We start from the raw sequence: 15319 nt of genomic DNA on the forward strand, positions 1-15319 counted from the left end.
ATCAATGAGCATTTCTTGAATGAAAGCATGGATGTTGGAGTTGACTCAGAGAGGAAGAAAAGGAAACAGGAGCCCTGATGATGTTTGTCCAGGGGTGTGGGTCACAGCTAAGCATGTGACTAGAGGTTTGACATAGAGAACTGGAAAGAAAGAGAGGAGCTCTGGGACCCTCTGAAGATATGAGTGGGAGAACCCATAACACGATCTCAAAGTGAATGAATGAACTTCAGCCTGACCCCTGACCTCCAGTTCAATGGCACTGATAATCTGATTCTCTCTTTTTTATTCCTAGCATTTACCATTTTTCTTACATTCTTAATTAATTTCCTTTATTATGTTTATTGTTTCTTGTTTAGTGAGAGCCTCCGCTAGAATGTAAGCTTCGTGAGGGTAATCAGTTTTGCCTGTTATATTAGTCTCCTCTATCTCTCAATTCCCCCAGCCTAATCAAGCATTGATTACTTTCTGTCACTATAGATTTGCCTATTCTGGACTTCAGATGAATGAAGTCCTACAATACGTGGTCTTTGGTGACTGGTTCCTCATTTAGCAGAATGCTTTCAAGGTTCATTCATGCTTAACCCCCTAACTTTACAGAGAAAAAACTGAGACTCAGAGAGGGAAGGGAAGTGACTTGGGTCCTGTCTCGGGCTGGTGGCAGAACAGGAACCTGATTGCAGGTCTTCTGTCTCCCGATACAGTGCCCTGTTCCTGCCTAGGCTGGACACGAGGGGTGCAACAGCCACAGCTGGCCCAGCAATGTCATTCTGCCATTCACCTTGAGGCTGCTTACGGGGCCCCTTCAAGTATAGCCGTGGGGAGGGGAGACCTTGCAGGTAGCATCACTGTTAGCATCAACCCTTCCCCACATTCTTTCTAGAGCTCACAGTCCATCTAATAAAGTGGGTGGCTTGTGTGATCAGCTTCTAGTCTTCTACTCAGAGTGGCCTCGGGTCCCTGTGCCCTCAGATTAGTAGCCAGAGAAAGGCATGGCCTTGGCCCCATTCGTGCCGACTGTTCCTGCTGCTGCCCTGTAGCTCCCAGAGGGCCTTGCAGAGGCTGTCTGTACTGAGCCACATAAGAGGCTAAGCCCTTCCTAACGGATGTCTAATCCTGTTATGCAGATGTGAAATCTGAGTGGCGTGATGATGCCCCTGAACCCATGTTTCCCAAAGGCTTGTCTTTGTCACGCCTCACCCAAGATGATTTTAGGTGATACGTTTAAATAGTTGTATATTTATTTTAACGTGTATGGGGGGGGGAATTCAGCATGATCAAACCTGTGATTTAATGAATATTACTGTCCAGAGTGAAGCTGAAGTAGGGGGCACCGTACCATAGAATCCACGGGCAGAGACTATGTCTATTACAGGTGTGGTGGTGTGGCAGTTTGCTGACGTGGCCAAAGTCATAAGGGCAGTTTGAGGTCAACTGTCATTTGGGCACTGACACTCTGAGGTAATGGTGATCTTGGGTGCTTTCCCATGAGCCACCGCTTGCAAGTCCTTTTCACCTTGTGCAAGACGAGAGGATGCTGATGGCCCGAGTTCCTTTACCTGATTAAGGGGCTTTGAAAGCCAGGAGAAACGGCTGGGAGACACTGGTTGTCCTTTGGTCCATGACATATCTCCACTCAGGCACTCAACATCCTTTGATTAACAAGGGGGTCCTGTTGCAGACAGAGGCTCAGAGAAGTAAGGAAAGGCAGAGGGGATCAAGGATGGTACACAATGTTCTTCCAAATTGAAAAAGGAAAAACAAACAATTTCATTTAGCCTTTGACTTTTTTAATGACCACAAGTGAAATGGCCCATGGAGTCAGAGTGTCAGAGCCTGGGTCGCAGGGAAGGACCAGGTTGGGGTCCCCGTGTATAGCAGATGGAGCTGAAACTCCTTCATGGGGTCCTGGTTGCAACTACGCTTTGAGAAATAATCGTGTAATATAATATGAATAGATAAGTCCCCCTTTCTTTCTCAGAACTGTCATTTTTTTCTGATAAAGTATCATCTTCATTGGAATTTGTTTTAGAAAATAAATGCAGGTGAGGGGCCCCAGCCCCTTATCTCTCTCTGAGCTCTGGTCACTGTAATGAGCCAGGGCAACCCCAAACGATCAACATTAGTTCCTCTAAAATAGTTTCAAATAACTCTCTCTTTTGGCTTAAGACATTCAAGAATTAAAGCTGCTTACTGTTCTGGTGTTCTGATCTTACCATAGCACTGCAGGTATCCATAACCTGGCACCTTTGATTCAGCAAATGTCAGCAGAGCTCAAGGCATTCTGCTAGACCCTGCAGGGATTGTAAAGAAATGTTGGGGAAAAGGGGACTCTGGTCCACTGTTGGTGGGATTGCAGACTGGTACAACCATTATGGAAAACAGTATGGAATTTTCTCAGAAAACTAAAATTGGACTTGCCTTTTGACCCAGCAATTCCACTGCTGGGATTGTATCCTAAGAACCCTAAAACACCAATCCCAAAGAACCTATGCACCCCAATGTTCATAGCAGCACAATTTACAATAGCCAAGAGTTGGAAGCAACCTAGGTGCCCGTCAGTAAATGAATGGATCAAAAAACTATGGTACATATACACAATGGAATTTTATGCTGCAGAAAGAAAGAAGGAGCTCCTACCTTTTGCAACATCATGGATGGAACTGGAAAGCATTATGCTGAGTGAAATAAGCCAGGTGTTGAAGGACAAATACCATATGATCTCACCTTTAACAGGAAGCTAAACAACAAAACAAACAAGCAAGCAAAATATAACCAAAGACACTGAAATAGAGAACAGGCTGACAGTGACCAGAGGGGAGAGGGGTGGGAATTTCAGGGGAAATAGGGGAGGGATTTAGAGGAACATATATAAAGGATACATGGACAACAACTGAGAAGGGTGGAAATGGGAGGAAGGGGGGAGCACGGGGGGGGGTGGGATGGGATGGGAGTAATAGACAGAAAACTGTACTTGAAAAGTAATTAAATTTTTAAAAATTTGGAAAAAAAAGAAATGGGATACTACTCTCAAGGAGTTTGCGATCTAGGGGGAAGAAAACGATCTGAATCCACGTGAAGTCAGGAAAGCCAAGAACGTAGACCAGGAGGTCCCAGGCTGAATGGAGGAGTGAGGCACAGTGGGACGGTTCTGCATTTTCGGAGCTGCTGGGACCCATCCTGGATGTGCTGGAGCTTGAACTGGCTTGTGGAGGTTAGACAATGTTTGACTACGTCTCCGTGGGGAGATCATGAACAAACACATGAGGAGGGGCCCTCTAGGGCTGTTCGGACGGACAGAAAAGCACGGGAACAGAGAATCATTAGACAGGAGGAAGATGGGAACTTGGGTCCCCTCAGCCACTCCGAAGAAGTTCTTTAACCTCTCCAAGCCTCAGCTTCCTTGTCCTCAAAACGGAGTTATGGAGCCCCACCATGAGGGGTTGTCACGAGGAGTTGGCGACATGTCACAGGTTATGTGTGTGTTCATGTCCCTCCTTTTTCCTGATCAGTGGGGAAAGCAGCAGGGGGTGGGGGTGGAGCCAGACATGTGGGAAGAGGCTGCATTTTAGGGTTGGGGAGCCCCGGAGGACTTGAGAAGGGAAGTGATGAAATAATGTTTGGAATGGGCAGATAGCTGGAGCAACTCAGGGCTAGGATCAGAGACATAGCCAGAGGCTGATGACTATGCATCTAGGCTGAGTGAGAGACAGACCAGGCCCCGGACCCCTAGATCAGTGCTGTTTCTGCACCCTTAAGCTGTTACCTAGAGTCTGCATTTCTAACAAATGCAAATTCTTGGGCCCCACTCTAGACCAGCTGAACCAGAAACTCTGGGGCCCCAGCAATGTGTGCTTTAACCAGCCCTCCAGATGCTTTTAATACTTTTAGGAAACCGGCGTTCTGGGTTTTACTAAGAGAACGGGGGCCGGGGGCGGGGGGGGGGGGGGGGGGGGGGGGGGGGGTGGCGCCGGGGCCCCGGGTGGGAGGAAAGCTGGCTCCTTGCAGGAGCTGGGGTGCTGCCGCAGGGACAGAGGGTGGAGCAGGCGCCAGAGGTAACCTCCTGTTTTAAAACTGTAGACACAAAGTACATACCATAAAATTCACTCTTTCAAAGCCTACAGTTCAGTGTTTTTTACTACATTCACTGTGTTGTGCCACCATCACCACTGTCTCATTTCCCCCTTCCACAAAAAACACCCCTTATCCATTAGCAGTCAGCTCTCACTTCCCCTTCCCCAGAGCCCCTCGGCAACCACTAATCAATTTTCTATCCATATGGATTTGTCTATCGTGGACATTTCTATAACGCAGTATGTGGCCTTCGGGCCTGGCTTCTTTCACTTAGTATAGCGTTTCCAAGGTTCACCCATGTCGTAGCGTGTGTCAGCATTTCTCTCCTTTTTAGGGCAGAAATCAACTTTTTTATTCTCCAAGCTTTTGCCCCAGACAAATTTGGTCATATAACTGAGCCCACATCACTTCAGAAAAAGGTTTCTCTCGGGCACATTTGCATAGAACGTTGCAGTTTTAAATAATTGTCACAATGTGATGGAGCGTGAGCCTTAAACCAACCTTGGAGCAGAGCTGGGCAGGGATCACTGTAATTGTTTTCACAGAGAAGACAAGCTGGGGGGAGCAGGGTTCTGCGCTAGTCCGGAGTACCACCGTGCGCACGCACCGAAGTGTGCGCAGGACGTGATGGGTGGACAGGCAGGGGAAAAGCGTCTTCAGAGGCACGCTGGTGTGAGAATTCAGGGCATGTCTGGGGAACACTAGCTCATTTGCTTCTGCTGGAGTGGACGGTGTGAGGGGCATGAGACAGACAGACAGGCAGGGGCCAGATCACAAAAGGCTTTGACTCCCACCCCAAGGCCCGAGAGAGAGGCAGTGGGAGGGAATGGTCACTCCAGCTCCAGACACCAGCAAGCTAATCTGATTTGAAATTCCCCTTCTGCCACTTCCTCGCCGTGTGCTGGTGGCCAAGATACTTACCTTCTTCATGCCACAGTTTCCCTTTTGTAAATGAGGATTAGAATAAGCATTAAATTAGACAATGCATGTAAATTACTTAGTGCAGTACCTGGCACGTAGGAAATAGCAGTATTGTCAATGTAGTTCTGTTAATAATATTGTGATTCTTGAGCACAGACTTCATCCTAAAGATCAAGGGGAACCACTGTAGGATTTTGCAAATAAAAGTAATATGATTAGAATTGCCCGGTGTATCACTTAGGCAGCCTATGGAGGGTAGATTGATGGGGGGCATGTCTAGAAGCAGAGACACTGGCTAGAAGGTTATTATAGCAATTCAGACAGAATGAAAGTACCCCCAAGAGAGGAGAGGCGGTAAGAGGTTAAGCCAATTGGGAGCACAGTCAGTAGAACTTGGTGGCTGGCTCAGTGTGGAGCATGAAACGGGAGGAAAAGTTAGGACGATTCCCAAATTTTTGACTGGGGAAGTTAGAGAAAGCAGTCTCCTTCAACGCGATGTCCTACCTTGGCGGGGGGATTTGAGGAGTAGAACAATAAAAAGATGATGAATTTCGTTTTAGATAAAACTGGCTCAAGGGCTTACTGCACATCTTGGTAGAAATCTTAAAGAGGCGGTTGGTCCTCAAACTTTGCTGAACGTTGGAATCACTGGGGTCAGGGGTGTCTTTAAATGTCTAACCCACAGATGCAGGAAACAGTGTGGTGATGGCCAGAGGGAAGGGATGGGGGCAGAGTCTAGGTAGAGGTGGAGCAAAGCCAGGGGACGGGATGGGGACATCTGTAATAGTGTCAACAATAAGCACAAACTAAAAGTACATTGAATTGGTCTAGAGTACCACCTGGGACTGTTAAAAGCTTCCCAGGCGATTCTCCCGTGTAGCAAAGTCTGGGAACCCTGGGTGAGGAGTAGACACTGTTTATTTAGATGAGGAGGGAGCGGAGAACCCAAGCCCCAAACTAGATGATGGAGGGAAGAAAGAGAGATCGAGGAGGAGGCTCGGTGGTGCAGCTACGAGACTGAGGATAATGAGGAGACTGGCCTCACAGGAGCCCAGGAGGGGTGGTCAAGAGGTTTTAACACTTTCATTTATGTCACTTTAAGAGAAATGCTAGTTTGGCATTTTCGTTCTCTCACTATTCCAAAAGGCTGGGTATTTGCCATGCATTTTGGTTTCTTGTTAGTGTGTGTTTTCTCTGTGTTGACCGTTGATTTGTGTCCTTGGACCTCGTGCAGGTGGTTTTGGCTCTCGTGTTTCTCTTCTTTCCTTTACTGCCTCAGTTGGTGTTTCTCATTTCTCAGGTAGTGGGACTATTTCCTGACGTCTTTCATGATCACCTCTTGTATCCCCTTTGAAGGATTTATATCCTTAATTGTCATTTGCTTTTAAGATAGCTCTCACTTAGTCTTTTCCATTTGCAAAAAACTGTGAGACTTTGCCTGGCGTATTACTTTCAGATAAGTAGAAGTGCGTTCAGTTTGGCGATCTGCCCTTCGTGAGATTTTGCCAGACTGGTGAGTGCCCCGGAGGAGGGTGACCTAAAGTGATCCTGTTATTTGAAGAACTGTGGAAGGAACAGAGATGGTTATTCTGGGGCAGAGGAGACTTGAAGACAACAAGATGGCTATGTTCAAAATAGGCAAGGGGATCACAAGTGCAGCACAGGGAATATAACCAGTAATATCACGGTGACAGTGCATGGTGCCAGTTGGGGGTTGGAAATATCGAGGGGGACACTATGTACAGTATATGACTGTCTAACCACTAAGCTGTACACCGGAAACCAATACAAAATAACACTGACAGTAAACTGTCATAATAATTTTTTAAAAAAGAGTGCTACATTCAAATCCAGAAAGGCTGATGTGGGAAAGAGGGAGCGGATTTATTCTGGATAGTGGTGGAGTGGGGGTGGGAAGCGCCTCCGTGGAGGACTGAGGTGGCGGAGAGTCGGAATTCAGCTTTCGGTAAAGAAACTTTCTAGCAATGAGACAGGTCCATCCGTCAAGGACAGAATAATTAGAGTCCAGATGACTTCTTGGCAGTGGGATTGTAGAAAAGATTCAAATGTTTGGGGATGATCCGGGCTTCTATTTTCTTCCATTACTTCAGCAACTCAGAGGCTAATACTAAAACCATTAGCAGGTCATTTCCTTGACTTTAAGATTTCCTGCTCAGACCCGCTGAGTCAGGGAGCGTTTTTTAATGGCTTGGTTGATGTAGTTTTTCATTCCAGGGAGCCCTGAGTGAGGGAGCATGCCTACCCACTGGCCAGATACATAATGCAAATTAATTCTTTCAATTGCAGTCATATATGTTCATAGAAATCAATTAGCTAAATTGTACTTGGCAGCCGTTTCCTAACAATCCCCTCTAAGTAATCATTGCAGCCTGGCGACCTTTAAAAGCGACGGAAAGAGAGGCCCTGAGGGTCTGTCTGAGATCCCGGACACTCTGCAGTCACTTGGAGACTGAAACACCGCAGAGGTCGCAGACTTTGTATCTTCAGTGCTGTGGTTACTTCCGGATTGGCAGAAACTCCAGGGGATGTGGGTCTTTGAACTTGGAGACGAAACACAACAAAGTTCTTCTGGCCTGGTTCTTAGCTCTAGTAGAGACCTCCGGTCCCCCGGATGCAAGGAACTGCCAAAGTCGTCTAGTCCCCACATTCCATCTCAGAGTCCCTTCGCCACCACACGGAGGTAGTTTTTCAGCCACCACCTGACAGCCTTCAGTGGCCAGGATCCTGCTGACTCTTGAGAAAACTCATTCCGCCCTTGCCTCCCTGGGAACACTGGAGAGGTCTAGCCTTAACCCAAGCTGAGTCTCCTTCCCTGTCTCCTTACCCCCATTAATCATGGCCTGCACCCCAGAATCATGTGGATGGTGTCTCTACCTGGTGGCCTTTTGGCCGTCTGTGAACCACAATCACACAAGCCTTTGTCAAACAAACATTCTCGGATTTTTCAGAGTTGGCTTTAATCTCCTTACCACCTTAGTCCCCTAAAAAGGTGCCGAACATGTGAGGCTTAGACAAGGCACACTGAGGTAATAGTGCCATCTGAGAATTGCCAGTCGACTCACTCCCTCGAAGGGTCTGACTCGGCGATCGATGTCTGAAAGCAATGTCCTGCAGGCTTTGCTGGGTGGTCATTCTCTACCCTTTGTGGTTAGTCATCATGTTGTCGGGACACGAGAATCTTCATTCTGGACCCTGCATACTAAGTCTCACAGAAATATGATGTCATTTTGTGTCCCTGGGGAAGCGACATTGAATAATTGATATTATAAGAAAGCTTTTACAATAACAAGAAGGTGAACTTTCCAGTAGAAAAATAAGGGAAAACCAGAAACAAAAGTAACAAAAAAGAAATACAAATGGTCATAGCAAATGAAAAATGTTCAGATGATTAGTTGTCAAATACGAGGAGGGACCCATAAAAACCTGGAATTTATTTATAAAAATGTGTGTATTTATTCTTATATGTTTCAACTTGAGTCACCTCAAAACAGTTTTTGAACTGGTTGATTTTGACGCTGTTTAGTGCTTCTGCCATTTTTCATGTTACCTCTTCCATATTGGCTAAGCATTTCCCTTTGAGGACTTTTTTCATCCAGGGAAACAAAAATAAAAACTCACTTGGGGTGAGATTGGGTGAATAGGAAGGGTGGAGCATGGAGGTTATGCCATTTTTAGTCAAAACTGCTGAACACTCAGTGTGGTGTGGGCAGGTGCACTCCTAAATCACCCATCATGAAATGGGCGAATGCACTGAGTCTTCAAAGAAAAAAATTAACTGAAGCTGAATGCAGCCTCTCACAACAACGCCAGCTGGTATACTGATACAGATGCCAGAACGCTCCCTAGCTGGGGAAGCCTGTACTACAAGGGCCCACTCTTCAGAAGATAGTTTTGGGATTTTGGGGGTCCCACCTTGTAATTTCAAAAGTGTTATGAGCTCTAATTTGGAAAGATGTCCATGATATATTCACAGGTTAGAAAATGCAACATATAGACTGCCGAGTACAGCACAATTCTATTTTTCTGGACTATATCTATTTTTTAAAAGACTTTTATTTATTTATTTTTAGGGAGGGGAAGGAAGAGAGAAAGAGAAGGAGAGAAACATCATTGCATGGTTGTCTCATGCACACCCAACTGGGGACCTGGCTTGCAACCCATGCACGTGCCCTAGACTGGGAATTGAACCAGTGACCCTTTGGTTTGCAGGCTGGCACTCAATCCAGTGATCCGCACCAGCAGAGCTGTGGACTGTATATTTCAATATCACGTAATACATTGTAGGTATCAACAGATTTAGGGCAAAGTTAGTGTGACTACCTACCAAACAGTGCTAATCTCTGAGGGACTGGATTAGATCCTGAAATATGATTCTTATTTATATAATTTTTATCTTTTATTTATTTATTTTTAGAAAGAGGAGGAGAGAGGGAGAAAGAGTGGGAGAGAAACATTAATGTGTGGTTGCCTCTCATGCGCACCCAACTGGGGACCTGGCCCGCAACCCAGGCATGTGCCCTGACTGGGAATTGAACCTGCGACCCTTTGGTTCACAGGCTGATGATCAGTCCACTGAGCCACACCAGCCAGGGTTATTTTATATAATTTTTAATGGGCTAAAATTATGTGTGACATTTACCCTATTTTCTATGTCTGCAAAAATGTTTGTATATTTAAACAAATAATTAGACCCTGCTTTTCATCCAATTAGAAGATATTTTGAAAAGATAATATCCAGTGTTTATGAGAATGTGGATGATATTTACACCTTCTACATTTTTCAAAATATAAACATTTAAGTCAATAATTAGGTACTATTTTCCATCATACTAGCAAATTTTTAAAAATGCTAATGTTCAGTGTTTACAAGGGTCTGCCCCGGCAGGAGTACAGGCTGGTACATTCTTGAAAGTAATTTGAGACTTTCCAAATTCTTAAAAATGAACATAAGCTTAAATCCAGTAATTCCACTTCTAGGAATTTATCCTAAGAAAATACTTGGGAAGTAGCCATTTACCATGAATAAGGACGTTCATTATAAAGCTTTTATAATAATGAAAAATTGGAAACAGCACAAATGTCCAGTGATAGATTTATTGAATAAATTATGATATAGTCAAAAAAATAATGCTACATAGCAATTTAAAGTGATGATGTAAAGTGTTTAAATATTAATGTGGGATAATGTTCATGAAGTAAGAGTCACATTTAGTGGGAGAAATGTAATTCTCATTTTAATAAAGATATGAAGCATAAATAAGCACAGAAAAAGAATGAAAAATTAACAGTTGATAACTCAGGGAAGAAGGATTATCTATTTTATTTTCATTGTTTTTCCTGTATGTTTTATGATAAGCATATATTCAATTTTTAAAATTAAATTAAAGTGATAAAAACAGTTAAATAGGTTTTTAAAATAGTATTAAGAGCTTCTAACAAATCAGCCATTCCTGCCTCATTCCTCCTCAGCCTCTAATTTCTTATCTTAGAGGCGACCTCCTTCAACGCTTCTAGCTATTTCCTCCTTGTTTCTCTCCATATTTCTGAGAAATATTCTTGCATTGCTATTTCTTAATTTATGGGTTTTAGGTATTACTTAATGATTGATTATGTAGTGGAGGATTTAATTTTTATACCAACACAGTAGCGACCCTTATCCTCCCAATGTCATTATAGCACTGTTTTTGAGAAACCATTTTTCAATGTTTACATTATTATGGCAATTCAAATGTTGTTAATGCTGAGCTAAGTAGTGAACTGTAATTTTATTTCCATTTTTTACAACTTACTGTTTTTCTTGGACTTCATAACTTCTCATTTTTGATTTGCTTAGTTTTTCATGAATTTGTTGCTGATTCTTTCCATATCCTCCAACAGCCTCTCAGTGAAATATTCTGCCTATCAGATAATCTATCCCTTCTTTTTTTTCCCCTAAAACCTCTGTCTTTATGGACCAGTATGTACAGTCCATAATACAGGCCTCAAACACAGGCGTTATCATAGTAAGTCTCTTTACAGTCATTCTGGGTGCTCCCTTTGCCTCTGGTCTGTATTTAGTACTGACTTTCCTAGATTCCATTTCTGCATTCATTTATTTCCTCGTTTTGCCAGAGCGCATCCTCTAGTAGCATCCTGAGAAAGGATATATGAGAGGTTGATTTTTGAGACCTGAACGTTTGACAATGTCTTCTCTACTTGATTGGCAGTTTGACTGGGTGTAGAATTCTAGACTGAAAATTATTTTCCTTCAGAAAATTGAAGATAAGGCTTCAATGTCTTCAAGCTTCCACTGTTCTTGTTAAGAAGTCTAATGTAATTTTTAGTCTCATTTATTTCTATGTGACCTGTTTTATTGCTGGAAGATTTAAAGATATTCTGTTTCTAGTTTCTAAAATTGTATAGTGTTATATCTTGATGTGGGTCCTTTTTTATTCATTGCGTTGGGCAGTTAGTAGATGTTCTTAATCTAGAAACTTAGGTTTTTTAGGAAAATTGTATTGATTTATTTAACAATTCCCTTATTTCTATTTCCTTTACTCTCTTCAGGCTGGATGAATGTTGGACTGATAACGATGCATTTCTGATTTTTCTATTTTCCCTGTGCTTGGCTTCTTGTAACTCTTTCTATGATATTTCATTGACTACATTTCTCAACCTTTGAACAGCATTTTTATTCCAACCATCTTATTTTTTTAATATTCAAGTGTTTATTCATGTTTTGTGATTTTTTTCCCCAAAAGAAATCCTCTTCTTGTTTCATGGGTGTAAGATGCTATCTTTCTTTTTAAAATATTTTATTTATTTATTTTTAGAGAGAAGGGAAGGGAGGGAGAGAGGGAGAGAAGCATCACTGTGTGGTTGCTTCTCATGTACCCCCTACTGGGGACCTGGCCAGCAACCTAGGCTTGTGGCCTGACTGGAAATGGAACCAGAGACCCTTCGGTTCACAGGTCGGCACTCAATCCACTGAGCTACACCAGCCAGGGCAGGTATTATCTTCCTAAGGATCTAAATTATGGGTTAAATTTTTTCCTTCTGTTTCCTGCATTGTCTCTGTTTCTTCTGAGCTCTGTTTGTTTCCATCTGTTTTTCATTATGCAAGCCGTTCTCAAATGTCCATTCATGTTGATTATGGATAAAGCACTGCAGTTTGACGACTGCACTAAAAACAAGTAATTGGAAGCTTTGCATAATGGGTGGGGCTCATTGACTAATAGATTTTAGTGGTAAGGCACCTAGTTGCCAAAAGTGTCAATATCTGAAGGTCTTTTGTTTTTCTGGTGCCGTTTAGTTCTCCAGAAAAGGATTCTCTAGTCTATTATTTTTTGAAATATAAAGTTCTAGCTGCCAGTATTTTGGGAATGAGGCACAGAAAGGGACTGGAGGTCTTACTAAGTATGGAGAGTTTTACTTAATCCTTCTATTTTCATTCCTGTGCCCTCTGTGGTGCCCAGTCTCCCCAAATCTGAAGCCTCTCTTACTTGATTTCTCCAAATAGTAAGCCTCTTGTTTCCAGTAGAATGGGGCAGAGGTGGTTGCGGACATGGCAAGGTTCCCTAGAGTAGGATGGTGCCTGTGAACTGTTGCTGCTCATAGAGATCTGTTTTCATAGTTTCAGCCCTATGCCTCATCCCTGTTTCCTCCTGCACCTGCTGCCTCCGATTCCTGAGCCATCTTAGGGCAAATCGGCTCATTTTTTCATTCGAACCCCTTTCTCCCATCCAAGTACTAACCAGGCCCGACCCTGCTTAGCTTCCAAGATCAGACGAGATCGGGCGCGTTCAGGGTGGTATGGCCGTAGACTCGAACCCCTTTCTGAAAGCACATAGATTTCTGTTTCCTTTGCTCTGCTCAGCAACCTCTCCTCCAAACAATTTCTGTCTCCCAAACATTGTCAGCGTCTCTCGTCTATTGTCATCTCTCGTTCCCTTTATTCTATGGGTTCATCCCCTTTTTACTTTTTTACTATATTTTATTTTAGGAAAGAGAAGACATAAAGACATTGTTTCAATTCACCATGTTTAACCAGAAATCTACTGTCTCTACTTTTATAATTAAAAAAAAAAAAAAAGCAAGATGCTGCCCCGAGTGGGGTGGCTCAGTGGATTGGGCCTCGTCCTGCAAACCCAAGGTAGCCTGTTTGAATCCTGGTCCGGGCTCATGCCTGGGTTGCGGGCCAGTCTCCAAATGGGCGTATGTGAGATGCAACCGATTGATGTTTACCTTACACGTTAATGTTTCTCTCCTTCTCTTTCTTCCTCCTTTCTCCTCTCTCTAAAAATAAATATATAAACTATTTTTTAAAAGCAAGCTGCCTAGAACTGAAGGCAGTAGTCAGATCTGATGCCCCTCAGTGCAGAAAAAAGCTAGACTGACACATCCCTTGGTCTAAATCGAATTTATTTTTGGTTCCAGCCTATGTTTTTTAACCATTCATTTGCATTTATCTGGCATCTGACTGGAAAATGTGTCTTCAGGTAAAGTGCTGAGCTTGGTGTCCTGCTTTCATTTCTATATGCCCAGGGTAGTGCACTCCTGGTATAGATCCCACCATTACTCTATTGATTGCTGATAGCTTCTATTCACCAGCACTTTATTTAGGACACTTACTTTGATATTCACAAGAGACGTTGTAGTGACAGAGGTCCAAGATGGCGGCAGAGTAGGTAGAAGGAGCTACACTCACCTCCTCCCAGGACCAAACTGGAAGTACAACTGAAATGTAGAGCAATAAACCTGAATAACCCACTGAAGACTAGCCAAAGAGAAGTCTTATAACCAAAGATGTACAGAAGAAGCCACATTGAGACTGGTAGGAAGTGTGGAGACATAAAAAGCTCTGGCCCCGCTCCCATAGGTAGCAACTGAAATTCCAGGGGAATATCTCAGCTGCAAAGGCTCCTCCTGAGAAGCATGGGGTCTCCAGCCCAGTGCACCAGAGCCAGGAGGAGTTGCCCATATAATACCTGGCTGTAAAGATCAGCAGGCATTCTGTTTGCCAAGGAGACTTAGTAATCTTAGAGACAAAAGTGGGCCAACACATAAAATCTCACTTGCAGCTGGCCATCCTGGGCTCCATCAGAGGGAGAATGGAGCAGATGAGAGTCATTGGAGGAGAGGCTGGGGTTTGTGGCTCTGGGAGAGAGCTGAGGGGATGACTGGTGGGACCCCCTGTGCTGAGTCTACTGCACCTTGAGGCTTCCAAACAACATCAGCCTGGGGGAATGCAACACCCCTACCCCTGGTCTCCCTTTGACCCACTCTGGGAAGCTTCCACTCTGTGGAGCTTCCGCCCTGTTAAGGAATCAGCTGCCTGGGCTAGTGTGTAGAGGTCTGGGCAGACTCAGGGTGTGTCAGTGACAGAGTTGTGTAGCTTAGGGGTGGGAGCCATTCCCCCCACTTTCCTGTGAACCTGACCTGTACCTCCTCCTCTGCCAACTCCCAGTCCAGTGCCTGCCCCACCCCCACCACCCCCACTGGGGTCAGGCTCCTGGCAGAACCTGGGACAGACCGAGTTGTGTGGCTCTAAGACAGGGGAAATGTTTTCCTCACACACCTGATCGATACAGAGCCTTCCTATCATGTGGCCAAATCTTGTTCTGTTTGCACCTAATAAACTCTTCTGGGGTCACTCTGATGACCCTTTGAGACCCTGCCCTACCACAGAAGTATGTGAGGACCCAGTAGGTGGCAGCTAGACTTGGCATACCCTAGCACATTTGCTGAGCGGCCTCAGACCCAGCACTGGCACCAAGTTTGAACCTGTATAGATCTGGTTACCACCTCTTGCCCCGACCTGGTGACTCACTGAGAACCTATCACATGCAACTCAAGTACCACCAGAGGCAGCTGGCAGGTAGAGGCGGACCTCGAAGTTCCTAGAGATTTTTGCTGACCTGCCTCTGGACCCAGGAAAAGCCAGCCTTGGTATGCAGCTTGATCCTTCCCATGCACACCCAGACTGAGCAGAGGGAGCCACAAACTGTGGCTCACTTTGTAGTGCCCAACAGGTTGCCTAGGGCCAGTCACAGGCAGCATCTGACATTGGTCTGCTGCAGAGTCTCTCACAAGAGGTTCCAGAAATAACACACCCAGTTGACATCAGAGCAGGATTCAATTAGCTGCACAAGTGGCATATCCAAAGAGAGATCTCAGCAGGCACCAGACCCTGTTGAGGCGAATTCTGCTTTGAGTGGTCAGCTCCTGCACAGCAGCTCATACACTGTGGTCAGGGTTGACCCTCACAGTCAGCCTGCCTGAGGGTCGATGCCACAAATGAATGCATCAGTAGCAACCAAGACTTAAT

The 15319-nt window shown here is 44.5% G+C and overlaps 1 protein-coding gene across 4 annotated transcripts in view; it reads left to right on the top strand.

Annotated features, from left to right (window-relative positions):
- FRMPD1 (FERM and PDZ domain containing 1) overlaps positions 1-15319 on the top strand; it is a 122235-nt gene that overhangs the window by 63520 nt on the left and 43396 nt on the right. The window contains exons 1-2 of one of the 4 annotated variants that reach the window (XM_037035759.1): positions 5101-5111; positions 8406-8407. The exons of the other annotated variants lie outside the window; for them this stretch is intronic. The gene's annotated coding sequence lies outside the window, so the exon portion shown is untranslated. Of the gene's footprint in view, positions 1-5100; positions 5112-8405; positions 8408-15319 lie in introns of those variants that run through there. 4 annotated transcript variants of the gene reach the window in all.

The sequence above is a fragment of the Sturnira hondurensis genome, unplaced genomic scaffold, assembly GCF_014824575.4.
Source record: "Sturnira hondurensis isolate 20B ecotype Veracruz unplaced genomic scaffold, ASM1482457v3 Scaffold0022566, whole genome shotgun sequence".
NCBI lineage: Eukaryota > Metazoa > Chordata > Mammalia > Chiroptera > Phyllostomidae > Sturnira > Sturnira hondurensis.